Consider the following 21,665-nt stretch of genomic DNA (forward strand, 5'->3'; position numbering starts at 1 on the left):
TTTCATCCCCTCCTTTCCCTCTGCACCCTCAGCAACCCCCAACCTCATTTCCTCCAAAGTACTTTTACAATCCATCCACCTCATCTCATCTCTACTACTTGGAGCCAGTTTCTTGCCTTGACTGGGAAATCAGATCCCTTCTCTTGCTCCCTCCAATCTATTACTTAATTCCCTATCTAGCAGGAAGAGGGAGATTTCTAAGCCATAAATTTGGAACAGTCACTTCCTACTTAATAGCCTGTAGTGGATCTCTCACTGCAAACCCCAACATGCTATACCCATGTTCCCCCAGTTTTCGTCTGGTTTCTTAAACACCAAGATCTCCTACTTCAAAGCTTTGCCGCATGCTCTTTCCTCTTCTCACACTTAGACCTGGAAGCGCCCAGATATGACTGGTCTCCCTCAAGAGTAGAATTCTAAAGAATTGTTCCAAGCCACTGAGTTTTGGGGTGGCTTGTTATGCAGTGCTATTATGGCAAGATAACAGATAGAGTGTCGGTTGTTTCAACAAGAACACATGGATTTTACTTTGGAAATTTCTTCTCCACTCTCTATCCCCATGATTCTGGTGGGAATGACCCACCCCTAGCTCTAGACCTACCCAATCTGAGGACAGTATCAGACTCAGTATGTGACCCAAGTGACCCAAGCTATCACAATGAGATTGGCAATACTGGACATTTTCCTAGAAACAATGAAAAAGAAAGTCTTTCTAACAGAGTTTCTGAGCTCCTAGATGAGAATACCACAGCTGCCACCAGTAACAAAGAGCCTGGCTAAAATCCAGAGGGAAACCAAACAGAAAGGAAAGGCACATCAACTGAATGCCTGGCTCTAGCCATTCCTGATGACCTACCCCTGGATTTTCCAATTTCATAAGATACATTTTTTTTCCCTTAAGTTAGTTTAACTTCGTTTTGCAAATGATTCATGACATCAAACTTTCCAACTTGTACAAGTCCCTTCTTGGATCTACTTCAGCCTTGACATTATATTATGCTCCTTTCTTCAACCATGTACTCCCTGACTAGATCTTTTCCTTAAATTTCTTCCTATTTGTCTGATCCTTCTGAGTCTGTGGCCTTATCATTTGGGCCATTCCTAACCTTTTCCTCTTTTTAGAACTCAAGTAGGAGGCAATAGCTCCTTTCAGAAACAAAAGTGAAATTCTAAGATCCTAATCACTTCATATTTCTCTTCAGAGCAACCTAGAACAACAAGGCAAGCAGACGACTGGCAGGACAAATGGCCTAATCTGAACAGGGCAGAAAAAAAAAATTAGACAGGTGCTCTGCTTCACTGCTTTCAAAATCTGTTGGTTGCAAGATTGACATAACTCAAGTTACAAGAATATCACTGGACAAAATGTGCGATATATGGAGTTACTGAACGTTTGATCTGTTTGTATCAAACACAGCTGTCTTTAGGTAAGCTTGGTGCAAAGTTTTAAATAACCACTGTTTTCAAACATGTCTCAGAGTTCGTGTTGTTAATCAAGCAATGTTAGCCTATTTTTATCAAGTGCGATAGAACAGCAATGGTCCTGCATTTTAAGAAAAAAATGAATGAGTAAATGGATAAGCAAAATAAATAAAATATTCAAGTGACTGGTTTTTTCATAAAAAGAATCATTTGAAGCTCAGTATTTATTGAGATGAAATTGCTGTTACTCTCAATATTTCTAGAATTCCTATCTCAAAAGACAACCATCTTATGGTTGTCTAGTTTGTTGGCCTATTAAGTCTAGTTTGGTGGTTTATTTAGCCTTTTATCCCTTCCTCTCTCAGTGTTCCAAGACTGTTGATGGCTGATCTTAGTCACAGAACAAATCATATCATAACCGCCATAGGTTGACTTATACCTTCCAGACAAAATTTGGGGTTAGCCCATTGTGACCTTCTTCTGCTAGATATTACCTACATCCTCAAGTCTTAATGATGTAAAATTATTTTAATAATCAGTTTCTCAAGCCACAATCTGACCTGATATAAAAGCTATTTCTTCCAAACTAACAGCAATGCTAGCAATAGCCAGCAATTCAGCATCTTTACCATTCTGTATTATTATTTCTAATGGCCTACAGGGAATGCAAATCCACTGTCAACGAATAGTTACTAAACCACTAAATAGTGTTTGAAGTCTGATTTTTAAAATATTATGGGTAAATAGCTGATTCCAGAGCTGGAGCTACTTAAGGACAAGATGAGCTTAGATACACTCAAAGAATGGTAAGGACACATCAAAAGGACATGGGAGCCAGCTTGATGGGGCTTCTTCTGGATATACTCAGGACAACTTAAGCATTAAAAATAAATTATGATAGTAATGGTTGTTGATTATGGTGAATTAAATTTAAATTTAAAAATCTGAGTTAGTATTGAAATAAATCAAAATAGAGAAATAAAAGAGAAGGAAAGCTCTTCTTTACATAGAATACCAACCAGTACACCTAGAAAAAATGATAGACATAGAAAATCACCATTTTGCAATCATCAGAGGAATAATTAATTCAGCTGAGAATCCTCAGTGGATAGTTAAAAGAATTGGGGGAAAGTTCACTTGTGACCCTGATATTCACACAGTCTCAGCATAACTTCTTATGATTATTAATTAATTGTGAAAGTGAAAATGATGGCATTCCAGAGGAGGAATTTTGTAGACACCTCCCCAATAAGCAGTCAAGATTGACATCGATATCAGGACAAACTGACATATTTTGCTTTCTGATGGGATGCACTGAGAAAACCCAACGCTACTTCTGGGCTGCTCCAGCAATTAGCCTCAACCTGAAATATGAGCAAATCATCTACAAAGCCACACTGAAGGGTATTCTACCAAAGTATTTTCCTGAGTTCTGCAAAACAGCCATGAAAGACAAAGAAAAGAATAAATAATAAAATAATACATATGTGTATATGTAATACATATGTGTATATGTGTATATGTTATATAGATAGAATCATTCAGGAATATGGCAAAACACTGGCCATTGGTGAATCCAGAAGAATATATATATATATATATATATATATATGTATGTATATATTATATATATACATATATATATATTTCTTTTGATAATTTTCTATAAGTTTTCATTTTTATGAAAATGAAAGTGTGTATATGTATGTGCATGCATGCATACACATATATACACACACACACACACACACCTCTTAAAAGCTTCCCATCAGATAAATGCAGGACACCATCCCTTTAAGGCAGGCAGTGACCTACTAATGACCTGTATCTTCCCTGACCAATATGGAAACCACTAGCCACACTTATGGTTATCTAAATTGAAGCGTAAATAAATTAAAATTGAATGCAATTTTAAATTCCCTTCTTCGGTCACCATGGGTACATTTCAAGTGCTCAGTAGCCACATGTGATGAGTAGCTCCAGTATAAGAGAATAGCACCAACATAGAACACTTCCATCATCAAAAAAAGTTTTGCTGTACAAGGAGGAGAAGGAAAGAGAACAATCTGCCTTTGTCATTTAGTAAATGACCTTGAACAAGTTTCTTCACCTCCCTGAGCTCCCTCTTCCTTATCTGTATGATGAGAATAATCACAGCTTCTTCCCAGTGATTTGTGTGAGAGAGAGTTAGGGAGTCAGTGTCTGTGTAAGAATGCTAAAGACTCATCAATGCTCTGCTCCTTCAGAACTCAATCTGGATGCTGATGTATGGATCCAGCTTGACAAGATGACTACCATCTTTGTCATACCTACCATCTTGCCTACCAGGTATCCCTGGCATTCCAAGCTCTATAGAGAAGTTATTGAAATAGTCAGCCAAGCTTGCTGTGCCAGCTACTCGTGCCCAGTTTGGTTCATAAATGATGTTGGACATTTTAATACCTTTTGAAAAGGCCAAGTATAGGCCCCACCTTCCTTCTGCCTTGGGGTGCAGAGATCCACCTGTCTTGCCATCACGCTAGACATTTTTCTGTTCATAAGTCCCCAATAAATTGCACTTCATGTCATTCTTGTTCTCTGTGCCACTTTCTTTGGTTTCACAGCACCTTCCATCTTCAGTGGCTTGTTCTCATGCACTGGGACCAGGTTTTGCCAAAATACTGGAGACCCACTCCAGCTTTCTTTCCCACCATAGGTCTTTCCATGTATCACTCCTCTGTTCCCATCACTACTGTTACTGTGTTGTCCTCACCTAGCTTATTGAGGATGGATGCCCTAGTCCTGCCCATCTGTGTTTGGCATTTGGCTTGAGTGTTTATGAGAAGCATTCAGTCTCAGTCCTCAGCTTTAAAGTGTTGCTGTTGTGTCTTCCTAACTTCCATGCCTCCTCAAACTCAATATTGTTGGCCTTCCTCAGCTCCCAGAAAATTCAGTCATCGCTCACCCCAAACCATAAATGACTAAGCTCAGTATTAGTTCTTTTTTTAATATACTTTTATTGGCATACTGTAACCATGTATCATATCGAGATTTAGTGTAGTGGAAACATGCGTATACATAGCATCTGGTTCATTTGCCTCTGGATCCCACTCTTCTCCATCCCCTCCCCATTCATAACATTGTAATTGTAATTGGTACTGAGAGTAAATGTATAAGATTGTTAGAACTGATTCCTTCATTAAGTCTCTTCTCTCCCCACTCCTTCTCCTTCCCCAAATCTCCTTCCACTATTCAACTGATCTCTCTCCTTTTTTTTTTTTTTGCAGTATGGGGGATGGAACCCAGAGCATTGTACCTCGGAGCTACCCTCCAGCCCTATTTTTAGTCTTATTTATTTATTTATTTATTTAGCAGTACTAAGGATGGAACCCAGGAGCATTCTACCTCCATGCTACACCCCCAGCCCTAATTTTATTCTTTATTTTGAAACAGGGTCTCACTGAGTTGCAAAGGGCCTCACTAAGTAGTAGCTAAGGCTATCCACGAACCGCAATCCTCCTGTGTTAGCCTCCCAAATACTGGGATTACAAGCATGTGCCATTAAGCCTGATTTCTGAAACATGGTTTCACTGAGTTGTGAAGAGCCTTGCTAAGTAGCTGAGGCTGTCTGCAAACTGTGATCCTCTGGTCTCAGCCTCCCAAATGCTGGGATTACAAGCGTGCGCCACCATGCCCAGCCCCTTTCTCCTCATTTATCAGAAGTCTCTTTTGTTTCCCAGTTTCTTTTTAGCTTCCACAAATGAAAGAAAACATATGACTCTTCACTTTCTGAGACTGGATAATCTCACTTAGCATAATATTCCCTAGTTCCATCCATCCATTTTCCTGCAAATGACATAAGTTTGTTCTTCTTTATGACTGAGTAAAATTCCATTGTGTGAATGGGTGAAAAAATTCATTCATCCATTGATGGACACCTAGGCTGGTTCTATAGTTTAGCTATTGTGATTTGTGCTGCTATAACATAGATATGCATGCATCACTATAATATTCTGACTTCAATTTCTTTGGAAAGATACTCAAGAGTGGTATAGCTGGGTCATATGGAGATGCCATACCCAGTCTTCTGAGGAACCTCTACACTGATTTCCACAGTGGCTGTACTAATTTGCAATCCCACCAACAGAGTATAAGGGCTTCTATTTCCCTGCAGTCTCACCAGCATTTATTATTATTCATCTTTTTGATGATTGCCATTCTAACTGAGGTCAGATGAAATGTTAGTGTAATTTTTGTAGTTTTATTTTATTTTCATTTTCTTGATTGCTAATGATGTTGAACATTTTCTTTTTTATATATTTATTGCTGGTCTTGGTTCTTGATGGTGCTAGAAATACCTTGATATGTGGCCATGGCATCAATTCAGTCCATGGATCATGTAGCAGTAACTTTCCCTGATAAGATGCCCAGACTGACTCTCAGCTGTATTCTGCAGTCCCATTAAAGCTTGTGGAACTTATGGCCACCTAACACAACACCAGAGAGTTGAGGATAGCTCCATATGCTAGCTAGCTAACCCCCGCCCCCGGTTGGTATATTGTATTTTTCAAAAATCACTACACCATTGTATCATATCTCTCATGTTCTTCTTACAATGTGACATCCAGTGTCATTATTCAAGATATTGGACCTGAGATCCTGCCCCTTAATTCTCAACTGGCATGTGATGATGAAGGAAGTGGCACTGTATGACTTCTAGGTCATAAAGAGACATTTCAAGTTTCCATCTTGTTGGAATACTTGCTTTTAGAACCCAGCCAGCAACCATATTAGGAGAAAGCCCAGGCCATATGGGAAGGCCACACATAAGGGTGATAGTTCCCACTGAGCCCCAGAAGTCAGCCTCAACTTTCAGTCATGCAAGTGAATGGACCTTTGAATGAGTACAGCCCCAACCTTCAAGCAGCCCCCACTGATGGTTTGTAGTATAGAAAAAAACCTGTCCCCACTGAGCCCTTTCAAGATGGCAGATTTATGAGGAAAATTAATGTTGTCATTACTTTAAATAGCTACATTTCAAGGTGCTTTCTGTTACCCAACAGTAGATAATCAGAACGCTGTCCAATCAGACTGCACTGCCATTTTTATTCTACTGCTACATATATGGCTGCAGTCATGTGCCATGGGCTACTCTGCCTGGCAGTCACCATACCTGAATTCCAAATGCAGACTACAAAATTCCCACTGCCACTGATGTTCCCTTTGACCTCAAGGATTGCAGTCTGGAGTGGAGAAGCAAGAGCCTAACCACTTGCTTTGCCTGTCTGGAGATGTTTCTCTTCCTGTCTGGAAGGAATTTTCCCTAAATCAAACCTCTTCCTTCCCAAAGGTCCATGGCTTTTTCTCTACATCAGGGATCATCAAAGCAGATGAAATACTGGGAGAAACACTAATATGTGCATAAAAGAAGGTCCCAAAATATTTAACCTGCCACACAAGAATCCCAGTGAGTTATTGAATTTATTACAGAATCATAATGTAATCTGCACCATTAGCAGAGAATGACACACCATAAAGATCAAAGGGAAAAGGCCATACCTGTTCAACTCTGTGTAAGATGGATTCTAGATATTCTTCATACATTATATAATAGATGACAGGTATAGAAGCCCAGACACACTTAATGCCTTAATTTTACTTCCTGGCTAAGATCTATTTATAATTGTTTTTCCACATGCACAGAGAATACTTTTTTCACTTTCCATTCCATTCCCATATGCTTGTTTTCCTCACCTGCAGGATGCCCAGAGCTGTGGAGACTCTTCCCTCAACAGAAAACTGCAATAATGTTATCATTCCTGGCAACGAGTCCATCCTCCAAGTGAGTTGTCCTCTGATATTTATAAGGATGTGGATTTATCCGACTAATGCTATTTGCATAGTCTCGTCACTGGCAGAAAGTTTTGATATCATCACAGCAGACACACATTTGTGTGACTGTCTGGTCTCTGGTCTCTAAATGCTACCACCTCACAAACAAGGTTTGCTTCCAACACACATGACTCTCATGTTTTTCTACGTGACTCCACTTATGATCATAGTTGACTTTCCCAGGGCTCAACACACAATAACAAATAAGATTGTCTCTTCTATGAATGGAAATGTCCATAAGCTGGAAGTCAGTTGTTGAGTTCCACTAATGGAAGTGTTGTGGGTGATTCTGATGTTGCACCCATTGCTGACAACCAGGATGTGGTCCTCAAAAGCTACCCAAAGTCTCAGTATGGATTCTCCCCTCTCATGGTGCATAATGGTAATAAAGGTAAGCCCACAAGTTGGCAAGTGACCTGCCATACTTAGTTTTGGTTACCCCAGAAGCAGATCCTGAGGTAGGAATTTGAATGAAAGTGGTTTATTTCAGGAAAATCAATACAGAAATGAGGAATATATTAGCTAGGGTTCTACGAGAAATAGAAGCAACAAGGTATGTATGTATGTATGTGTGTATGTGTGTGTGTTTGTGTAGCTAAAGATAAATACTGATAGATATAGAGGTGGAGATGAAGGTAGAAATAGAGATTGAAACAGATTTGTGTTTAAGGAATTGGTTCACACCATTGTAGGGCCTTTTAAATATTAAATATAAAATCTTGAGGGCTAGAGACCTAGGAAAGAATTGATGTTGCAGACTCAAGTCCAAAGGCATTCTGGATGATTCTTTCTTCCTCCTGTGATCTCAGACTTTTTTTCTGAAGGCCTTCAATTGATTGGATGAGGCCCACTTATTTTTTAGAGGATAGTTTTATTCAAAGTCTACTGACTTATTGATCTCATTGAAATATACCTTCACAGAAACATCTAGAATAGTGCTTGACCAAAAAGTGGATACTGTGAACTAGCCAAGTTGATATATAAAATTAATAATCACTGGACACAAGACAGGAGGTAAGGCAGCCAATAAAGGATACATCATTCAGCATCTTTCACTCTGAACAACTAGGACATAATTTTACCATGGAACTATTGGAGACAATGTGGAAGATGCATCTTTTTTTCTTTTTTTGCGGGTCTGGGGGTGGAACCCAAAGGCATTTGACCTCCAAGCTACACCCCCTGCCCTATATTTTATTCTTTATTTTGAAACCGGGTCTCACTGAGTTGCAGAGGGCCTCACTAAGTAGCTGAGGCTGTCCGCAAACTGCAATTCTCCGGTCTCAGCCTCCCGAATGCTGGGATTACAAGCACGCGCCACCACACCCCACTCGGAAGATGCATCTTAAACTCATTCTGCCTGAAGGGCCAGGAAGCCAAAGGGAACTGAGGAGGACCCTATTTCTTTTCCACAAAAGAATAATATCTACCTCACAAAGTTGTCATAAAGATTACTATCAATCAATGTATATATTTCATAGATTGGGTTCCCTAAATAGTAGGGGACTTGGGGTAGGTGACTTGGAGATGCTGAGCTCAGGGAGCAGAAGAGAGAAATAAGAGATGGAAGAGAATACATGAAAATAGAAGATTACTGAGGTCTTTTATATAGGCAACAGGGGTTTGATTCTACCAACTCTACCAAGAAACAAAGAATGCCTCCTAGAATTGTCTTCCTCAAGTGCGAGAGTCTGGGGTTTTATTCCCCATTAGCTGATTGAATGCTTCCCTAATAGGATTATCCCTCCCATTGTTCTGGGCTTTGCTTCCAGGCTAGCTGGTTCTCACACCTCATGAGAGCCATGAGACAGAAAAGAAAGGAGAGATAAGATGCACATTGCATGCTGAAGAGGAAACACTATTGCAGTGCCCAACTCTGCTGGAGCAGATATCAGAGGTTCTCCAAGGGGCTGTGACTTGGGACACCCAGGGCATTTGTTACAGTGCCTAAAGTGCCTGACATTTTTTAACCATCAAAATGAACAAAATTAAGGTGAGCATACCAAGTGTTGATGTGGGTGGGTAAACTTCTGCAGCTTTTGTGAAAAGCAGCCTGGTTTGCTTGGTGAAATTTTGTTGACATTTGCCCTGTGACCTATCGATTACCCTCCAATCCAGGTGTAGAGCCCAGATGAATTGCCTCATGTACAGGTCCATTAGGGCATCTTTTAAAGGTTTTTCACTACTGAATTGTTGCTGGTGATAACCTGGAGGAGAGTTGGGCCCAATCTGGGTGTCCATCCTTAGGGGAATGGCTAGAAAAAAAAAAAAAACAGAGTGGGTGAGCTTTATGAAATACCATTGGCCAGTAAGAAGCAACACACAAAATCAATATGCAGCAAGGGTGATAGCTCTTCATGACAGTGCACTGAGTGAACAAAGATAAGAAAACAAACGATGATAGTAGTTATGGAAAATAAAATCCCACTCACAGAAACTGCTGATTTTTTTACATGGATGCATGCACACGTCAGGCTACATGCCAAGGATGATGATAAGAGAGGAACGAAGGTGAGGACCAGGGATGATGCGGGCACAGGGGGTGGGGGAAGGGAAGATTCATGTGTTTATAAACCAAGAACTATGATTAGCCAGCCTCCTCCCTGTACCTGAAGACATAAATAAATGTTTATAAGTAAATAAAGCACCTGTAACATAGTAAGTGTTCAATAAATGGTTGCTAAGAATGCAGCTGAAGGAACAATTGAACAGTTCTCCACAAATACACAAGTTCGGCATGGCACCTTAAAACCAGAAGGCGGCAGGAGAATGGCTTTCTCCTCCCCATGCCTCTTTCCAGAGAGATGAGTATTGGATGAGTAAACTCCATCAATTTGGATGGGGGGAGGGAAACATGCATTTACTTTCCCTAACATCTGACTCCACTTTAGCAAATCTACCATTGTATTAGTAATATCTGTGAGAGTTTTGCACCAAGAGAAGTCTTAGATATTTTTACAGCACATTACAGTTGTTGCAGGTATCATAAAGTATGCTTAGCACTACTTGGAAATTATGGTAGTTATTAGACCTGCCACTATATCATATTTAATGCATTAATAAATGTGCATTTATCACACATCTGCTTTTTTATATTTTTATAACTGTATTTTAATATCATTGGCTTCCTTTGTGATTCTCTATATTTTATTCCATGTATTTAAAACCATTACTCTGAGAAAGGATTCATAAGCTTTACCAGGTACCGAAGGGGCCATGGCATAGCAAAGGGGAAGACTTCCTAACCAGGCTGTCTCCATACCTCCTGAAGCCATCCTCACTGGCCAGGAATGAGTCAAATGATGTCCCAACACTGCACTGTCATCTGACTCATGCAGTGCCAGAGGGGCTGGTACCTCTCAGCCCTTCAGGGACCAGGGGGGAGGAAAAGAGCAAAGTAAAGGAGGGAGGAGGAAGGAGGGAGGGAAGGTAAAAAAGAAAGAAATGGGAAGGTAATTTTCCCGGCTTTTTTTACATCACTGAATTGAACTTTACTTTTAATAAAAGTATTATTAACGGAAATGGCATGCTCATTATTTTGCATTTCAGGGATATTCAGAGACACGGTCCCAGTAATTATTTGAGCTAGGCTGGCACATTCCCTTCTTTTGAATATGGTTAAACCAGCATCCCCTGTTCTTGGGGTAGCCTATGAAGAGGTGAAGACAGTCTTCTTCCCTCACCTACTGGGAACCAGTGGGCTCACTCCATTAAGCCCAGAGCTCAGGCACTAAGCCTGGGTATCCTAACTCTGGAGAAATAATTGCAGTATTTTTATCAGAAGGACACCCAAAGGTAGGGGCTCTTCTCTATATACATCATAGTTATCCAGACTGGAGCAGAGCCTAATGCAGGCTGTGAATACAGCTAGTTTATTTGGTAAATGTAGAAAGTATTGCTAAGAATGTGGAGCAGGGAGGGTAGTTGATGGCAGGTGCATCATCAACCTAGCTCCTGCAGCCAGCAACTCAGTCTTTTGTAGAAGCTCTGGGTAAGAACATAGAGCAGCCTCAGAATTATCCCACAAAGGGACTCCAGATAATGGAGGGGAAATACCAGCAAAGTTTAAATGGAAAGATAGGAGAGGAGGAAGGCAGATCTTGATTAATGAGGGTCTACATCTGAACATGTGTAAAATTATGAATAAGACATGGTTAATCTGGACAACCATTGGTGGGAGGGGGGAAGGGAAAATAGGGGCGGGGGGGAGAGGGCACCAAATATAGTTTAAATGTATACTATTTGTCTTCAATTAAAAAATTGTTAAAAAAAATAAAAAATAAAATGCAAAAAAAAGAATTATCCCACAAAACCAATGTGGTGGAGCATGCCTATAATCCTAGTACTTGTGAGGCCAAGAGAAGTGATTGCAGGTTTGAGGACAGCCTCGGCAACTTAGCAAGACCCTGTTTCAAAGTAAAAAAAAAAAAAGGCTGGGCATGCAGCTCAGAGCATCTATGAGTTCAATCCCCAGTACCACATATACACAAAATAATTATCCCATCCCAGGAGTGAGGGAGCTGAAGCATTTATGCACCAACTCTCATAGTCACTGGGAGCACAAGGGCTATTCAGGAGATGTTACTTCTTCAGTGCTTCTGGCCTACACAGGCAAAACAGACTTTTAGAGTTTTGGAAAAACCCCTAGTCACAGAACTGTGGACACTAACTGCCAGTCAGGAAAGGAGCCCACTGGATCTGTAAGATGGTAGGGGAGACGGGGGCCCTGAGAGGTTCTGCTATAATGCAACATCACCTAACCATCTGCTGCTCCTCAACCTAACAATCTCTTCTCTTTTGCATCCCTATTCCCCATCTCTGCAAGAGGCCATGGGTCTCCAAAGGTTAAGAACTGGAAGCCTGCGAACAAAAATGGGTACCTGCAGTATGGTCCAAATGGCTTTTTAAAATTTTTTATACTTGAACCAGCTTCTCCAAAATCACAAGGTTTCACAGGAAAACATGGCCTTTGACAGACTGTGAGCAAACTCTCCCTCACCCCTGGTGGAAAGGTTAGGGTGGGGCAGTTTCTGTTGGTTTGAGAGGGGGTTCCTTTGTTTCGTTTTGTAGAGAACGATTCAACTTTCTGCCTTTCATATAGTTGGGGACTTTGATTTTAAAAATCCAGGTAGCCTCAGCCTGTCCTGCCAGAGTTTTAGAGCCAGAATGCTTTAGCATCAGCTGGCAGGCCTGCTGCTTGTGGGGAAGGCCCAGCCATCTGTTCCCAGAGACGGTAAGAGAGCCATCTTCCTTCCTCCACACCTGCTCCCAGAGATGCAGGCCCAGAGACATTTTGTAGCCCAAGAACAGTTCTCATCTATGCCAAATATGGGACCCCAAATTCCTCCACTCTTTGCCACATTCTCTGTCAGTTCCTTGCTGGTTTCCCCCAGTGGGAGATAAATCTGCTGCTAGCTCCAGCTCAGAGAATCTCTCTGGCTGCTGGGTTCCAGCCAACCCCCAGAGGCCACTGACTGTGCCTATCAACAGAAGTGGGAGTCGAGGGCTCTTAGCCCAGCGCTGAGCGGCCCTGGGAGTCGGCAGCTGATGACACAGGCTGGCCTCTGATTGCCAATCTAGATAGCGCTTTGAAACACCCCATCCCCGGCATGCCCTCAAACGCAGCTGTGATTAGTCTAGTCTCCCAGGTCCTTGAGAAAAACCTCAGTGACTTTGAGACGTAATGGGAAAGGCAGTCAGTCTAAAAGGCTGAAAAGTCTGAATCCCGGGTCTTTTTGAACAAAATGAAGTTCTATTCATTTCACATGTGTGAAATAAGGACCAACAGTATAGCCAATGAACAATTCCGACTTAATGAATGATTAAGAATCATCAGTTGGGTCACTCTCTTTTTAAGAACAGAAATGGACATTGTAAAAATGATTTTCGAGCTGTTAGAAGCCATTTGAATTCTTGATTGAGCTGGAGGCTGCTTTTCCAAATGGGATTGAGAATATGGCTTTGCAGTTTAAATCTGGGCTCTCTGACTCTCTAGCTGTGTGACCTTGGGCACACCTTGACCTTTCTGTGCCTCAAAATTATCACCTCCAAAATGGAGAAAATAATAAGACTTTCTTTATGGGGTTGCTTTGAAGATTAAATGAGACATCCACATAGAGTACTCTAGACAGCACTCTGTTGAGAGTTGGAACTCAGTAAATGTTATATAGTATTGTTGTATTATCATGAATGTTTTTTTTCCAAGGGTAACACCAAGATTAACATCATTTCTGGTTGTCTGTGACAAAAAATAAATAAATCCAAATTTCTGAATAGTGGAGTCTGAATTGATGAGCTTTCACCAGCATCTTGCTTTTCTCCAGGCTCTTGTCACAGTAAATCTGATAAGAAATTCAGGGGTGTGCTCACAGCAGACAAAAGCCAGCCTGTGGTGGAGAGAAGGGCAAGAGGCCTCACCTCGGTGCAGCGGGGCCTCTGAGCAGTGCCCATGGGCCCAAGGAATCCGTGTGTTCAGCTGGCCTCCCAGTGCCCCCCTGCTCATCTGCAGGTAGAGGTGAAACAGCAGAATCCAATTTTTTGTCACCTCGTGAAATTCTGAGCCTCCATTCCAGGGGCGTTTGTAGCGCCAGAGCACAACGGACACATGGGGTAATTGCTGTTGCCGGGTTACTCCTTGTAAGTTCAAACAGTTTCACATGCTGAATGACAATATATTTGCCGTGACCTGGGTAAATTAAACCAGAGCTTCCTGCCTAGGTAGACTTTGGTGAGATTCAGTCCATCTGCTTCTGATGAAAGTAATAGCTCAGCAAAGCGGGAAACCGCTGGCCTGTGCTTTCCTTCCTCTCGCCCCTTCTTCCCTCTCTCCCTTCCTCTTCCCTCCTTGCTCCCTTCTTTTTTCTCCTTCTTCCTGTCCCTCTGTCCTTATCTCCGGCCATCCTTCCTTCTCTTCCTATCCCTTCTTTTCTCCCTCCTTTCATTCTCTCCCTCTTTCTTATTTCTTCCTTACCTCCTTCCTTCTTTTGTCCATCCTTTCCTCCCTTCTTCCTTCTTCCCTCTTTTTTGTTTCTTACCCCTTCTTCTCTTCAATTCTTTCTTCCTCCTTTTTTCTTTTCCTCTTTCCTTCCTTCCATTTCCCATCTCTCTTTTTTCCCTTTTTCCTTTTTTCTCTCCATCTCTTTCTTCCTCCTTCCTGTTCCCTTCCCTCTTTTCTCCATTTCCCCCTTTTTTCTATTTCTCCTTTCTTCTCTATGTCATTCTTTGCTAAAAGGAGAAACCCAGCCTTGGGCTTCTCTGTGCTCCTAGCATCAGACACCGTTCTCCCAAGTGTACACAAGCCTAAGTCCTTATGTCCAAACATAAGACAGAAATGTGATGGGGCTGAGTACAGGAGAGGATTTGACAGGCCTTCTGTATCCCAAATCTCCAAGATGCAAAGGTAAAGTCAGGCTCTTTTCTTAAAGGTTAAATTTCACATTTTAATTGCCTCACACAGAGCCTGCTCAGGCAGGGGCTCCACAGTCTCCTTGGCAGCCCTCCAGCTTGCCAGGGCTTCTGCCTCCCACCCAACAACTCACTCCTCCCTCAAGCACAGAGAAAGCCAGGCACCTGTATGACAAACACCAGCAAGTCAGGCAGAAGTTGCATCTTGCTGTGCTAGGGAGATCTCCTTCAAGCCCTTCATGCTTGTACCGAGTCGAGTAGGCACTTATTCCAGTTACTGTCATTGTGTAGCAAACTACCCTAAAACCCAGTGACTGGGGACAATTATTACCATCTTTTGGGTTCTGTAAATTGACTGGACTTTGCTCTACGGTTCTCACCTAGGACCTTTCAAGCCATGACAGCCAGATAGTGGCTGAGGCTAGAAGCCTATAGAGCCCCATCTGAACTATATGTTCAAGATGGCACCTGCACAGTGACCACAGCTGTCCACCAGTGCCCACATGAGGCCTCTCCATGTGGCTTGGGTTTTGTCAACATGGCAACTGGATTCTGGGACTGTCCTGAGAAGAATTGGGAGAGGCTAACCATTTCAAGAACAAGCATTTAAAGAGAAGAGTTCCCAGGGAATCAAGCAGAACTATGTGATCTTTTATAACCTAATCTAGAAATCACAGTGTCACTTTCTCCATGATCCATTGGTCAAAAGAGCCACAGGCTCACTCTGATTCAAGGGCAAAGGGCAATGATGCTGCCCCCCAATGGGAAGAGCACCAAAGAATTGGGTGAAAATATGTTAAAATTACCACATCATTATTTTTTCCACATCATTATTTTTAAAAAATCTTTCCAGTTCATTTTATTTAACTCTAACATCCTGATTAAATTAAAGTCTAAGACACAAACCTGTATCTGTTATTATGTCAGCCTCTGAAGGAGAATGTATATTTGAGGAAAGGGAGAGATTCCATTTTTCATTTCTTATCTTCCAGTTGTCCTTTTAGGGTTCAGGTGACAAACCAGAAGCATCCAAGATGAAAGTAGCCTGAAATGAGTTTTTTTTAATGGACCCAATATTTTAAAAGTCAGAGATTTCACATAAAACTGAATTTTCATCATCTCTCTAAAATATTAGATCTAGTAACTCAGGGTCTCTATTCCCTCAAGGTAACAACAACCAAGTGCCAAATGAGCCCTGCAAATAGGACTGATATGCAGTAACTAGCCAGAGTTCCCACCTATCTCTACTGCCTCCATAACCAAGATATCAGTAAGTGTCTGTCCAAGGGCTACACTGTTTTTATTCCTTGTTTTTGGTTTTCTTTTAGCCAGAAAAAAATCAAATCTCTCAGTGCCATATCTTTACCAAAACATCACTAAAGCACATGTTCAGCACAAATGAGAGAAGGCATTTTTATGTGTGCAAAGAATGTCCTGTGTTGCTTTTAATACAACCCAAAAGTAATATGTGTTGTTTCTTCTCACAAGCCTCTCTCTCCCTCCCTCTTTTCTCCTCTCTTTCCTTCCCTCTTTCTTCTCTTCCTCCCTCCATTCCCCCCCTCTCTCTCGTTAGCAGGAGAGCTGATCAATTCTTATTAATAACACTGAATTGATTTCATGTTCAGTCTTATGCTATTACTTGAGTTAAATCAGTTTTTCTCTCTCCCGTTGTTTGTCTTTTACATGACAGCCAACAAAATAAAGAAAGATTTTGGACCTACAAACACTATCTTTAGTATAATATACACATCAAAAGGCCTTCAGAATCACCCCAAAGTGGTCTCCTAGATGAAGTGGGTGGTTGCTGTCTCTATAGAGAGATCACTGACAGACTAGTACTGAGCCTCTATGGCCCTGTTTACGCTCTAGGCCAGAACAGCCTACTGCTTTAGAACAACCACTCCAACTGGGTCAAAATGCAACAAACTACAAGAAAGCAGACTGAAAATTCAATTGTGTTCACATTTGATATCTAACATTCAGCTACAGAATCCAGCCCCTCGGCCTGAGAGGGGCCTGTCCCCTGCTCCTGCTTGGCTTGGGAATTTTTCCCATTCCATCAATCCACCATTTCCTGGTTTCTCTTGATTGATCCCAAAAGTCTCTTCCTTCCTTCCTTCCTTCCTTCCTTCCTTCCTTCCTTCCTTCCTTCCTTCCTTCTTTCCTTCCTTTCTCTTTATCTCTCTCCTCCCTTCCCTAGAATCTTAAGTTTAACTCTATCATCTATCTATCATCTATCATCTAACTCTATCTCTCTCTCCTTCCTTCCCTGGAATCTTGAGTTCAACCTGTTTCCCTGTTTAAAGTTCCCCCAACAGTCAATTGGTTTATCTATAGCAATGACCACTTGCAAAATACCTGTATCGTTTAGTATAAACAATAGTCTTTGCAACATCTCTCCAGCATTAATTTGAGGAGCAGGGATTCCTTAAAGAGGAATCCTCAGTACATCTAAGCCCACAGTAGTCCTAGGAATAACAAGAAAAGGGATGAGCTAGAAGAGGGGTCTAATAACCGTGTAGATTCCTCTGGAGAGCTCTCAGCATTTCCAGCCTTTCTCAGGGGGACAACCGCTCGCTCTGAGTGGGCCTCTGGATCTTCCCAGGATCTAATGCCATGCAACTGCAGACATCAGGTACTGCAAGGTAGAGGAGCCAAGGCAAGGGGGGCTGCTTCACTTTCTCTCCATCAAGAAAATGAATGTTTAGGCAGAGAATTTTTCTTCTAGAATGTTCTGCTTTGGGGAAGGAAATGTTTTTCTCAATTGTTTCTTCAGAGAAGCCACTCAGCCATCCCAGGAAGAAAGATATTCCTCCTTCTGAGCTCAGTATGCTGCGACTCATAGAGGAGTTGTGCCCATGAGGCAATAAAAAATTAGCTGGCATGTGTGCAAGCATGCATGTGCATTAATATGTGTGTGCATGTGTATAGCCATACACGTGGGCATGCGTGTGTGCCAGTGTACCTGCACATGTGTTCATGCATTTGTGACTGTATGCGCATGTATGCGTGTGGGTATGTACACATGCTCATGCATCATAAGAGATCACAGAGGAGTGAAGAAGAAAAGAGAGACCAAAGCTGTTCTCCCAGGACCTTTAGAAATGCCCACCCTTCTATGTTCCTCCTATACCTGCATGCCCACCAATGTCAGTTTGCTGAAAAAATAAAACAGAGGTGAAGTCATTTCATGTGTCCACATGTTAGTCACTGACTGAGGTGAAGTCATTAGGGCTGCAACTGAGACAATCCCTTAACTTTACAGGCCACCTGCCACAGAGAGTCCCTCCACCCTGCTCAGAGACTCCTTAGACTTTGCGATGGAACCATAAGTCTGAACTTTTCCTACTTTGTAACAGAAAAACCCAAAAATTGTGATATTGACTAAGAAAGAAATTATTTAAACATAAAGACCTGAGGAAAATATCCTAAACTCTCTGAGATTGTGGGTCCTCATTTGTGAAAGGGTGAAAATAGAATCCTCCTTTCTTGAAGGACCAAATGTCCTTTGGTGGCTGGTCAGCAGATTGTGTAGAACTAGCAGTGAAGTGCATTGGGTGGTAATAGAAAACAGACTTTCTCCAACAGCTGCCAACACATATGAGGCCATCAGTTTCCCCACCTAGATCCCTTGACATCTGCCTCAGTTCCTGTAACTTCCAGAGACTTTGGAGATTCAGTTGCCCAGTCTGATCCCCTCAAGCCTCACCTGTAGTAGTTTGGAAACATGAGCTGGCAGTGAGGAAGTCATTGTGTTCTTTCTCCATTTGGTATGCTTCCATCCCCTCTCCTTGGCCATCTCTAGATCTTCCTTCCCTGACACACTGGATTCTGGGAGGAGGGACAGGAGAGAAGTCATACCTTACTGACCCCTCATAATGCCATCATTGGCTTTCTCCTGGGAGATGGGCAAGATTTACTTATGCTTGGGAGACTCCTCCAAACTCTCAGCACTGCAGTATCCCCAGGGAGAACATAATGGAACCCTCCCTATGGGGTCATTATGAGGGTTAAATGAGTTATTGTAAGGTTGTATAGTATCATTGTACCCTCGTGGGCTCTCACTGCTGGGGCCTCTGACTCCAGCAGGCAGGCTTCTTCAGTTGAGGGTCTCCTCAATCTTTGTTTCTTTCTATAGGACTCATTTGTTCCCTCAGAAGCTCGATCACCCTCACCACCCAACATCCTGGAAGCACAGTCTTGCTCCCCATCCCAGCCATCTCTCCCTTACTGTCTATTACAAGTGAGTCCAGTAACCCTTTCTACTTACCAGTTCTCCAGGCAGGTGGCAGGTGCTGGTGTCTCTGCTTGCATATGCCCTATAGACAGGGCAGGATCTCCCAATAATTCCAGCACACTGGGATGAGAAAGCCACAAAGCTGTACAGCAGAGAATCATGCCTCCAAAAGATATTGCTGGCTGTCCCTTCTGGCAGGCTTTTAGTGCTCAGATGAGAGCATTCCTCCTAGCCAGGTGTGGTGGTGCACACTTATAATCCCAGCATTTGGAAGGCTGAGACAGGAGGATCATGGTTCATGGCCAACCTCAGCTACTTAGTAAGACCCTCTGCAACTCAGTGAGACACTGTTTCAAAATAAAGAATAAAAATAGGACTGGTGGTGCTGCTTGGAGGTAGAATGCCCCTAGGTTCCATCCCCAGTACCACAAAAAAGAGCATTTGTCCTGAAGCCCCCTCTCGGCCAGTGGCAGGTGTGTGGTGGAGAAAAGCAGGGGAAATGTAAGCAGCTTGCTTACACTGGTGGGTGAGAGATGCTTACGGGGCACTTTCTCACTTGCAACCCTCTCAAGATCCAGGGTGTTGAGAGAAGCTGAGTCTGATGTTTGAAAGTTAAGACTGTAGGATGGAGAAGCTGTTCAACTCTGAGCTTTACCACTTCTCAGCCTTGTACCCTTGAACAAGTTCTTACACCTCTCTATGCCTCCGTTTCCATAATTGCAAATGAGAATGTAATGGGATCTTCTCTGTGGGACTGTTGTGAGAGTGAGTTACTACAGAAGTGGGGCATCTTACTGCCTAGTATATCGTAGGTGCTCAATACCTGAGAGCTACTGTGTGATTCTTCCCATCCAGTTGCCTTTTCTTAAGTATTCTATAAGTCTTGGCCTGTAGTCATGAGGAAGAGGTAGTACCTGTGGGACATTAAACATGAATCTTGCAGGACAGTTTCTGCTGACTTTTTGAATTCCTGTCAAGAAGATCTGACCATGGCATTCTCCCTCCTTTTAGCTTTTCAGATACTCCCCTTATTCTGAGACTAAAGTCACACTGCTCTGGTTCACCAAATGCTATGTAGTTCTCACTTGCTCACCATACACAAATATTTTGTCCTTTTTTCTTGATTTATTGAAGTGTAATGAGAAAATAAAAAGTGTATGCATTTATGGTTTGCAATGTGATGTTTTGATATCAGAGTGCATTGTGAAATGATCAACCACTATCAATCTAGTTGACATATTCAACATCTCACATAGTTACCTTTCTTTATGCGCAAGAACAATTCAGATCCACTTTCTAAGTGAATTTCAAGTGTATAGTACAATTTCGTTAACTGCAGTCCACATGATGTACATAAGGTCTCCAGAGTTTATTGATCCTGTATATTTGAAACTTTGCATCATCTGATCAATATCTCCCCAACCCTCCAGGCTACGCCCCCAGAAACCACCAGGCTACTCTCTGTTTCTATGAGTTTGACTTCTTTAGATTCACATGGAAGCAAAATCAGGTGATATTTGTCTTTCTGGCTACTCTACTTAGTATAATATTCTCCAGTTTCATCCGTGTTATTACAAATGGCAAGCTTTCTTTCTTTTTAAGGCTGAATGATATTGCATTTGATATATGTATATACACACCCTGTTTTCTTTAGCATTTATTCAACAATGAACACTTAAGCTGATTCCATATCATGGCTGCTGTGAATAATGCTACTTGGGGGAGCAAGTATCTCTTTGGTATGATGATTTTATTTCCTTTGGAGATAGGCCCACTAGTGAGACTGCTGGATCATATGATAGGTCTATTTTTAATTTTTTGGAAGAACCTCCATATTATTCTCCATAATGGATGTACCCATTGACATGCCCACCAGCAGCATGTAAGGGCTTCATTCTCGCCACATCCTCACCAGCTTTTGTCAGCTTTTGTCTTTCTGATAGTAGTTATTCTAGGAGGTGTTTGGTGATATCTCATTATGGTTTTGATTTGAATTTCCCTGACTATTCGCAATGTCGAGTGTTTTTTTCATATATCTAGTGCCATTTGTATGTCTTCTTTTGAGAAATATTTATTCAGGTCTTTTGCCTTTTTTTTTTGCGGCACTGGAGATTAAACCCAGGGGTATTCTACCTCTGAGCTACACCCCCTATTTATTTTATTCTGAAACAGGATCTCCCTAAGTTGCTGAGAGCCTCACTAATGTTTTATACTTTATTTGGAAACAGGGTCTCACTAAGTTTCTGAGAGCCTCACTAAGTAGCTGAGGCTGGCTTCAAACCTGTGCAATCCTCCTGTCTCAGCCTCCCAAACACTGGGATTAAAAGCATGCGCCACCACGCCCGGCTGCCTTTTTTTTTTTAAATCAGGTTTTTTGTTTCCTATTCAGTTGTTTGAATTCCTTCTATGCTTTAGATATAATTCCCTATCTGTCGTATAACTTGCAAATGCATTATGGTGTCTGTTTCCCAGAGGACCTGAACTCGCACATTAAGCCATGAAGTCTCAGCTCAAGCTTCTCCTCTCATAGGAATTTCCTGCCCACCTTCTGCCAGCTCCTTTCACCTGAGTGAAGAACCTGCCATTCTCCATGCTCCATGCTCCTTCTCTGAGCTCCCAGACCAACTTGAAACTGCCTCAACCAGAGCACTTCTCTTCTGCAATACTCAGCCATTTCCTGTTATCTGTTGAGTTTCCTGAAGGTAAGAAAATTTTCTACTAACCCTGAATC

This window comes from Muscardinus avellanarius, assembly GCF_963383645.1.
Source record: "Muscardinus avellanarius genome assembly, chromosome: X".
Classification (NCBI taxonomy): Eukaryota; Metazoa; Chordata; class Mammalia; order Rodentia; family Gliridae; genus Muscardinus; species Muscardinus avellanarius.